Genomic DNA, 10851 nt, shown 5'->3' on the forward strand with positions numbered 1-10851 from the left:
ACCCATGCCCTGCTACATATAACCCCGTCAACAGAAGACATGAACCCATGCCCTGCTACATATAACCCCGTCAACAGAAGACATGAACCCATGCCCTGCTACATATAACCCCGTCAACAGAAGACACGAACCCATGCCCTGCTACATATAACCCCGTCAACAGAAGACATGAACCCATGCCCTGCTACATATAACCCCGTCAACAGAAGACACGAACCCATGCCCTGCTACATATAACCCCGTCAACAGAAGACACGAACCCATGCCCTGCTATATATAACCCCGTCAACAGAAGACACGAACCCATATCCTGCTACATATAACCCCGTCAACAGAAGACACGAACCCATGTCCTGCTACATATTACCCTGTCAATATAAGACACGAACCCATATCCTGCTACATATAACCCCGTCAACAGAAGACATGAACCAATGCCCTGTTACATATAACCCCGTCAACAGAAGACACGAACCCATGCCCTGCTACATATAACCCCGTCAACAGAAGACATGAACCCATGCCCTGCTACATATAACCCCGTCAACAGAAGACACGAACCCATGCCCTGCTACATATAACCCCGTCAACAGAAGACACGAACCCATGCCCTGCTACATATAACCCCGTCAACAGAAGACATGAACCCATGCCCTGCTACATATAACCCCGTCAACAGAAGACACGAACCCATGTCATGTTACATATAACCCCGTCAACAGAAGACACGAACCCATGTCATGTTACATATAACCCCGTCAACAGAAGACACGAACCCATGCCCTGCTACATATAACCCCGTCAACAGAAGACATGAACCCATGCCCTGCTACATATAACCCCGTCAACAGAAGACACGAACCCATGCCCTGCTACATATAACCCCGTCAACAGAAGTCACGAACCCATGCCCTGCTATATATAACCCCGTCAACAGAAGACACGAACCCATGCCCTGCTACATATAACCCCGTCAACAGAAGTCACGAACCCATGCCCTGCTATATATAACCCCGTCAACAGAAGACACGAACCCATGCCCTGCTACATATAACCCCGTCAAGAGAAGACACGAACCCATGTCATGTTACATATAACCCCGTCAACAGAAGATGCGAATCCACGTCCTGCTTCATATAACCCCGTCAACAGAAGACACGAACCCATGCCCTGCTACATATAACCCCGTCAACAGAAGACACGAACCCATGTCATGTTACATATAACCCCGTCAACAGAAGACACGAACCCATGCCCTGCTACATATAACCCCGTCAACAGAAGACACGAACCCATGCCCTGCTACATATAACCCCGTCAACAGAAGACACGAACCCATGCTCTGCTACATATAACCCCGTTAACAGAAGACACGAACCCATGCCCTGCTATATATAACCCCGTCAAGAGAAGACACGAACCCATGCCCTGCTACATATAACCCCGTCAACAGAAGACACGAACCCATGCCCTGCTATATATAACCCCGTCAACAGAAGACACGAACCCATATCCTGCTACATATAACCCCGTCAACAGAAGACACGAACCCATGTCCTGCTACATATTACCCTGTCAATATAAGACACGAACCCATATCCTGCTACATATAACCCCGTCAACAGAAGACATGAACCAATGCCCTGTTACATATAACCCCGTCAACAGAAGACACGAACCCATGCCCTGCTACATATAACCCCGTCAACAGAAGACATGAACCCATGCCCTGCTACATATAACCCCGTCAACAGAAGACACGAACCCATGCCCTGCTACATATAACCCCGTCAACAGAAGACACGAACCCATGCCCTGCTACATATAACCCCGTCAACAGAAGACATGAACCCATGCCCTGCTACATATAACCCCGTCAACAGAAGACACGAACCCATGTCATGTTACATATAACCCCGTCAACAGAAGACACGAACCCATGTCATGTTACATATAACCCCGTCAACAGAAGACACGAACCCATGCCCTGCTACATATAACCCCGTCAACAGAAGACATGAACCCATGCCCTGCTACATATAACCCCGTCAACAGAAGACACGAACCCATGCCCTGCTACATATAACCCCGTCAACAGAAGTCACGAACCCATGCCCTGCTATATATAACCCCGTCAACAGAAGACACGAACCCATGCCCTGCTACATATAACCCCGTCAACAGAAGTCACGAACCCATGCCCTGCTATATATAACCCCGTCAACAGAAGACACGAACCCATGCCCTGCTACATATAACCCCGTCAAGAGAAGACACGAACCCATGTCATGTTACATATAACCCCGTCAACAGAAGATGCGAATCCACGTCCTGCTTCATATAACCCCGTCAACAGAAGACACGAACCCATGCCCTGCTACATATAACCCCGTCAACAGAAGACACGAACCCATGTCATGTTACATATAACCCCGTCAACAGAAGACACGAACCCATGCCCTGCTACATATAACCCCGTCAACAGAAGACACGAACCCATGCCCTGCTACATATAACCCCGTCAACAGAAGACACGAACCCATGCTCTGCTACATATAACCCCGTTAACAGAAGACACGAACCCATGCCCTGCTATATATAACCCCGTCAAGAGAAGACACGAACCCATGCCCTGCTACATATAACCCCGTCAACAGAAGATGCGAATCCACGTCCTGCTTCATATAACCCCGTCAACAGAAGACACGAACCCATGCCCTGCTACATATAACCCCGTCAAGAGAAGACACGAACCCATGTCATGTTACATATAACCCCGTCAACAGAAGATGCGAATCCACGTCCTGCTTCATATAACCCCGTCAACAGAAGACACGAACCCATGCCCTGCTACATATAACCCCGTCAACAGAAGACACGAACCCATGTCATGTTACATATAACCCCGTCAACAGAAGACACGAACCCATGTCATGTTACATATAACCCCGTCAACAGAAGACACGAACCCATGCCCTGCTACATATAACCCCGTCAACAGAAGACACGAACCCATGCCCTGCTACATATAACCCCGTCAACAGAAGACACGAACCCATGCTCTGCTACATATAACCCCGTTAACAGAAGACACGAACCCATGCCCTGCTATATATAACCCCGTCAAGAGAAGACACGAACCCATGCCCTGCTACATATAACCCCGTCAAGAGAAGACACGAACCCATGTCCTGCTACATGTAACCCCGTCAACAGAAGACATGAACCCATGCCCTGCTACATATAACCCCGTCAACAGAAGACACGAACCCATGTCCTGCTACATGTAACCCCGTCAACAGAAGACACGAACCCATGTCCTGCTACATATAACCCCGTCAACAGAAGACACGAACCCACGTCCTGCTACATGTAACCCCGTCAACAGAAGACATGAACCCATGCCCTGCTACATATAACCCCGTCAAGAGAAGACACGAACCCATGTCATGTTACATATAACCCCGTCAACAGAAGATGCGAATCCACGTCCTGCTACATATAACCCCGTCAACAGAAGACACGAACCCATGCCCTGCTATATATAACCCCGTCAACAGAAGACACGAACCCATGTCATGTTACATATAACCCCGTCAACAGAAGACACGAACCCATTCCCTGCTACATATAACCCCGTCAACAGAAGACATGAACCCATGCCCTGCTACATATAACCCCGTCAACAGAAGACACGAACCCATGCCCTGCTACATATAACCCCGTCAAGAGAAGACACGAACCCATGTCATGTTACATATAACCCCGTCAACAGAAGATGCGAATCCACGTCCTGCTACATATAACCCCGTCAACAGAAGACACGAACCCATGCCCTGCTACATATAACCCCGTCAACAGAAGACATGAACCCATGCCCTGCTACATATAACCCCGTCAACAGAAGACACGAACCCATGTCATGTTACATATAACCCCGTCAACAGAAGATGCGAATCCACGTCCTGCTACATATAACCCCGTCAACAGAAGACACGAACCCATGTCCTGCTACAAATAACCCCGTCAACAGAAGACACGAACCCATGCCCTGCTACATATAACCCCGTCAACAGAAGACACGCGCCGGACAGAAAGGTAGCATACGGGAACTTATTCTACTATCATATTGTAATTACTTTAACATGAAATAGTGAAATGTTAATCAGTGACGTGTACAACACTATATACACCATCAGCATTTATTGAGAAGTTGAACATTAGCGGGCATTTGTTGTGTTTAAGTGTCACGTACCGCATTACACATATTGAAAAGGTCTTATATTATTTCCTGCTCTTTGGGTGCAAGTACAGAATTATATACAAAACCAGTTCTATAACTATAAGAATTTTTTGCTAATAGCAGAGTGAAAGCGTAAGAATATTTTCCATACTCGTATGTATACCAAATGTTGGCAAATGGTGGAACCCGTCACAAACACATGCAAAGGCATTTCAAGGGACCATATGGTACTCAATGTCAGCTTATATGCTGACGCTCACAGATGACAAGATCGTTGGCATTTATAACATCTACTCTCATACTTCACTACCGGCTGCAGTTTGTTCCCAATTCGTTCATTATTATCATACACCTCTTACAGGAACTAATATCTCTTACAATTTGGGAAATTTTAAGTTATTTCCGACTATACCCTCCTTTTTTAAGAGTACATTGTATATATCAAATATAATATTGTAAAATGCCCTTATGAACTGAATAATTGTTATTTTAGATATCTTTAGCAAAAGTTTTGATAAACTCTTGTTTATTTTGTTCATACTGTTACAGCAGCAGTGAACAAAAAACATCACTGATTAAGAAGCAGTCAGATAGCTACAGTTGATAATGAATTGAAAGTTTTTATAATTAGATTTCTGCTTGGTTCAAGGTGATAGTGTTGTTATGAAAATGTTTTCCATTGTGGGAGAGTCATGGTTGACATCAAAACCAGAAAAGACACCATGCATACTTCCACGTCAACACTGTGCTCATGGAACGAACCAAGGGCAGAAGGGTTAATAAAAGCGATAAAACCCTTTATATATTCATTAGAAATCGCTGCTAAAAGCAGAGACGATTGCACGATTCCGACTATATAATGGGCATCAGTTCATGAATCACTATCAAACAGTGACGATAACAGGTGTTCGACAACAGGGAAGCAGCGTATCTTGCCCCACCGGTGGCACCCGTCACAAACACATGCAAAGGCAATTCAATTGTTTTCAAGAAACACAATATTAGTAATAATGGATGGAGAGATGTACCCAAAATGTCATAGAAAGGTAATTTCAAGGACGAACACCAGCCATCAACATATCTAGATAATCTGAAGGAATGTAATCCACACGCTGATTGTTTATTATCTCGAGCAGCCATGGTAAAAAAACCTTGAAAAAACTCTGTCCGAATGGATCCGTCGATTTTCTGGTTGTAGGATTTCCAAGTGCAGATTTCCGAGTCAGAGTCAATATTTGTAATGGAACTTCTCGTCTTACATTTTGAACTTCTTTCAGAAGCTAAGTACATGTATAAGTGACACATTGTGCAAACGAACATACTTACAAACGAGGGTCAGTGTACTGGCTGGAAGATTGCTCGGGCAGACCGAATCATCTCCTCTACGTAAGGAAGGTGCGTAAAAGGAAATAGGACCCCGATTCAATGATACAAATGTCCATGGACCATTTAATTCAGCTGGAAAGAGTTGGAGAAGTGACGAACCAGAGCTGCTTGCAGTTACCTGAAACATGGATATTGTTGACTGAAACTGAACTCCTGAACATCCGTATCATGGATCAAGTCAAGACGGACTGGTGCCTTGCCCCAACTGTATCAATGGCAGTGGTATCTTGGGAAGTGTAGAAGGTTCTTTCATATTGTAGGTCTTGTAGGTCGAGACACTGGAAGGTACATTTTCGACCATGATTTCTGACAAGGTATGTCAGAAAAAATAAATCTATTTTACTGAGACTCAGTGATTCCAGAAGTGTTACGAGACCAATGAAGCTGAAACTGCAATGCTTGTTCCCTCCAATTATGACAACTGAATTTATTCAAGAGGTTCAAATCTGGTTTTCAATACAGCAGATATATCAAAAATACCTGTTTAGGGCACATCTCAGAGCTATATTTTTGTTCAATGAAATTTGATCGACGCAACACACATTGAAACGTCGTTACAATCCTACTTTTAAAATGTCTATCAAATTACCACACACTCATGTTCCTTTTTTCGATATTCTGAATTTTAACTGTTATAATACTTCGAGCATGCACTTAAATTCTCACAAAATTGATTTCTTCGCACTTCAAACACCAAGTGATCACTAGAGCAATAAGCTGAAACGTCACATGCTTGTTCCCACCAATCATTACATCTGAATTTGTAATTTAATTTATATTCATGATGGAGTGGCTATGGGCCTCTGCCTGTACACGGTAATGTGGCTAACGTAATAATATTCGCCTGAGAAGTATAGCACACAAACTCACGGCATTATGTTTCGACCTCCAAATGGAAAAAACAGGTTAACTAGAAAGAATTCAGTGTGAACCAACAAACAACAACGAAATGGTATACAATTAACAATTGTATTTAGAATTAACTAAGTTTACAAATCAACCCAAATTACTGCAACGTTATTACAATGGCAGAACACAATAGAGTGGGAGTGCAAAATTCAAACGCAGTACAATTACAATGACAGCATAAAATACAATAGCTATATTGAAAGCAAAAATGTCTGTGATAATAATATTTACAACAGTGTTCAAGGTTCCAAAATAGGCCTTTACTTGATATCCAGGGTGAAAACAATGATCTTCACACAAACTAATTATTGATAAAACACAATGTTATCAACTTCAACTGAATCTTAACAGGAGCAATGCAATACAACAATGTTTACAATAAATTACATTGCCATATAACAATATTTTCTTGCTTACTTGACATTAATATATGTAATTATGGCAAGGTTACTTATTTCAAACGTATACTGAACAACAAAAGTTCCTATGACATTTTTTTTATCAAATCTGAAACAATTTCGGTTTGGAATATATAAAAGACTCCTGTAAGTGTTCAAATGGTTTAATTTGCCATACTTACTTCAGAAAATGCGTGATTTCAGAAAAAAACCATGAACATGCCAAAATATCAATTTACAAATCAATAGCGTGTGTGTCCACCTCTGGTTGCGATGCAAGCAACACTTCTTCGTCTCATGGAATGGACCAGGCGCCGCACAAAGTCCTGTGGGATATCTGTCCATATCTGCTGGAGCATGTTTCGAAGTTCCTGGAGTGTCTGTGGAACACGTGGTTCACCGATCCATCTCATCCCACATGTGCTCGATTGGTGAGAGATCAGGGGAGCGAGCCGGCCAGGGGATGACATTCACGTTGTTTTGTTGAAGAGAGTCCTGAACAAGTCGAGCAATATGAGGCCGGGCGTCATGTTGTCATGTTGAAAGGTAATGCCTGGGCCATGACGACGCAAAAACGGTAGAACAACAGGGCCGATGATCTCGTCGCGGTAGCACTGTCCATTCATATTTCCCTCTACCAATATCAAACGGGTCCTCTGTCTTTATGTAATCCCACCCCATACCATAACTCTGTCGCCCCCGAACCGATCTTCTTCCATGACACAATGATTGACGTAACGTTCACCTCGACGTCGGTACACTCGAATCCGTCCATCGCTGTGGCTGAGGTGAAAACGAAACTCGTCAGTGAATAGAACTTGTCCCCACTGCATGGCCGTCCAGCGTAGACGCTGTCTGCACCACTGTAGGCGTGCCTGGCGGTGGTCTCCTGTCAAAATGGGACGTCTGGCGGGTCTTCTGGCGACAATCCCTGCACATCTGAGGGCGACGACGTACGGTTTGTTAAGATATTCGTCGAAGGCCAGAGATGCTTCTTGCAGTCACTGTTGCTGGCTGGAATCGATTTCGTAGGTGTGTTGCTTGAATCCAGTTGTCTTGTCGATTATTGGTTACGCGTGGCCTGCCACTCCGAGGATGGTCTCTGACTGCATTCGTCTGTTGCCAACGTTGCCATTAACACCAAATGGTGTTTCTGTGGAAGTTAAATTGTCTTGCAACATCACGTTGACTCGATCCTGCTTCGAGCATGCCAATGGCTCGCAGACGCTCATTTTCGGACAGGCGTGGCATTTCGTAATGTTGTTTAATTGCGTAATTTTGTTGTTTTTCTGAGTGGTTGTTCTTAGCACGATGCCAAACATTGCATATGGAATCCCGTTAACCCACATGTTTTTATACCCATTCTTAGGTAGTGAAATGCATGGGGCTTGCATAAAAGTCAACTTTTGCACGGAATGCATGCTTGTCTGTAGCAGTTGCGTTTTTGTGACTTGATTTCATACATGAACTATAATATTGAAAACCAAACTTTACTTGTTTGAAAAATACACTAAAATATTGGTGTCACAGGAACTTTTGTTGTTGAGTATATGTACGTTTGTCTGAAGTCTATATTGTACAGACAAGTACGTTGTTTCATTTCTACCCGTTTTAATTTGTACTAAATCTTCTCAAAGCTATCAGAAAGGCATAAGTGAAATCACATTGATGTAATTTGAAAGCACAAATATATGTTTACATCAACTGTATTTGTATGTTTTAGAACCACTAGATAGTGTACTTTGCCAGTCTTGCATATACATGTACGATCAACAAATCATCATCTGTAGGATCACCAGGATCTGAATCTGACATAGTTCCAATTTCGAATTTTCAAATGTGCGGCAACCTGTACTAAAATCAGGCGACCCAGTCAGGTAGTCGATCTTAGATTTTGTATGGAGAATAGATATTTGCAATACATAGTGTATTTTGTCAAGTATGTTTAACTATGTCAATTCCTGTAATAACTGATACAAATTGCTCTCGCACCGTTTATGTAGGACCTCAGATACATTCGATAAAAAGACTGCGAGTAGTGCTCGCTTTGAAAACACCCATTGGCTGTATTACCCTTGTGCGTGTTGTCAGTGTCATGGTGAGTAGACTAAGACAACAGACACTGGCTGTATTACCCTTGTGCGTGTTGTCAGTGTCATGATGAGCAGACTAACACAACAGTCGCTGTCTGTATTACCCTTGTGCGTGTTGTCAGTGTCATGATGAGCAGACTAACACAACAGTCGCTGGCTGTATTACCCTTGTGCGTGTTGTCAGTGTGTTGGTGAGTAGACTAAGACAACAGTCGCTGGCTGTATTACCCTTGTGCGTGTTGTCAGTGTCATGATGAGTAGGCTAATACAACAGACGCTGGCTGTATTACCCTTTTGCGTGTTGTCAGTGTCATGGTGAGTAGACTAAGACAACAGTCGCTGGCTGTATTACCCTTGTGCGTGTTGTCAGTGTCATGATGAGTAGACTAAGACAACAGACGCTGGCTGTATTACCCTTGTGCGTGTTGTCAGTGTCATGATGAGTAGACTAAGACAACAGTCGCTGTCTGTATTACCCTTGTGCGTGTTGTCAGTGTCATGATGAGTAGACTAAGACAACAGTCGCTGGCTGTATTACCCTTGTGCGTGTTGTCAGTGTCATGATGAGTAGACTAAGACAACAGTCGCTGGCTGTATTACCCTTGTGCGTGTTGTCAGTGTCATGATGAGTAGACTAAGACAACAGACGCTGGCTGTATTGCCCCTGTGCGTGTTGTCAGTGCCATGGTGAGTAGACTAAGACAACAGACGCTGGCTGGCTTTACAATTATTGACTATTAATGATAACTGACAAGCTCATTATTCTTCTCCAAACTACCAAAACAAAACTCACTTTGCAACTTTGCTGGCATTATAAACTGTGACTATATTTAGGTCAGTTACAGTGTTTTTCAGTTGCTCTTCCAGGTGCCACTGTAAACAGTGGCGCCATGACCCAGTTAGGAGCCTTATAGCACTTTACCTTTGAAGATGTGATGTGTGGTAAAAATGCTACATGTTGCTTAAATATCAGGCCTGGAAATTTGGCCTCGTCGATCTACAACCTAGATGGAATTACCATCTAAAATAACTCGTATTTATAAGGTAATGGAATTTTTGCTTCGTTTTACAACTTATGGCCATTTTCATAAACCACTTTTGTATTATATTTGGACTAAAATTCTACGACTAAAATGTTGTGACACTGGTTTTTTTAATACTAAATCGTGTGATTGACAGGATACTGCCTTGATTTGTTGTCGTCTGTTTCTTAACGCCTTACTCAGCAATATTCCAACTATATGACGGCGGTCTGTACATAATCGAGTCTGGGCCAGACCACCCAGTGATTTACATCATGAGCATCGATACAAGCAATTGGGATACGATGACATGCATCAAACAAGTCAGCAAGCCTGACCACCCGATCCCATTAGTTGACAAGCATAGTCGACTTTTACGGCAAGCATGGGTTGCTGAATAGCTCTACTACGCCGTATCTTCACGGGTCCATTTGATTTTTAAAGGATGTGATGTGGTTCGATTGCCCACATTGACCTGTGCTTTTGTTGTTGTTTTTCTACCTCCATGCAATATTGTTCAAAGCGGTGTAAAATCATTGTCTCATACTAGCTATCTGCAATGTTTAAGCCATTCCTTTTGTTAGCCAAAGGAAATATCTTTCTTGTAGTGTATTTCTGTGGCATTTTATTACGTTTCAATCTTCCCAGACATTAACACAAAACGTTTCTTATCCATCACTAACTGTCGCCCTGTGATCATAGGATGTGCATTATTAAGATATGTTTGTCTTGCAAGATTATTTTCAGGACAGGTGAGAGGTTATGTTTTAGTGATCATGTAAAACTGCTTTTAAGGTGTG

The sequence above is a fragment of the Haliotis cracherodii genome, unplaced genomic scaffold (assembly GCF_022045235.1).
Source record: "Haliotis cracherodii isolate W230 unplaced genomic scaffold, xgHalCrac1.p SCAF_3, whole genome shotgun sequence".
In the NCBI taxonomy this organism is placed as follows: domain Eukaryota; kingdom Metazoa; phylum Mollusca; class Gastropoda; order Lepetellida; family Haliotidae; genus Haliotis; species Haliotis cracherodii.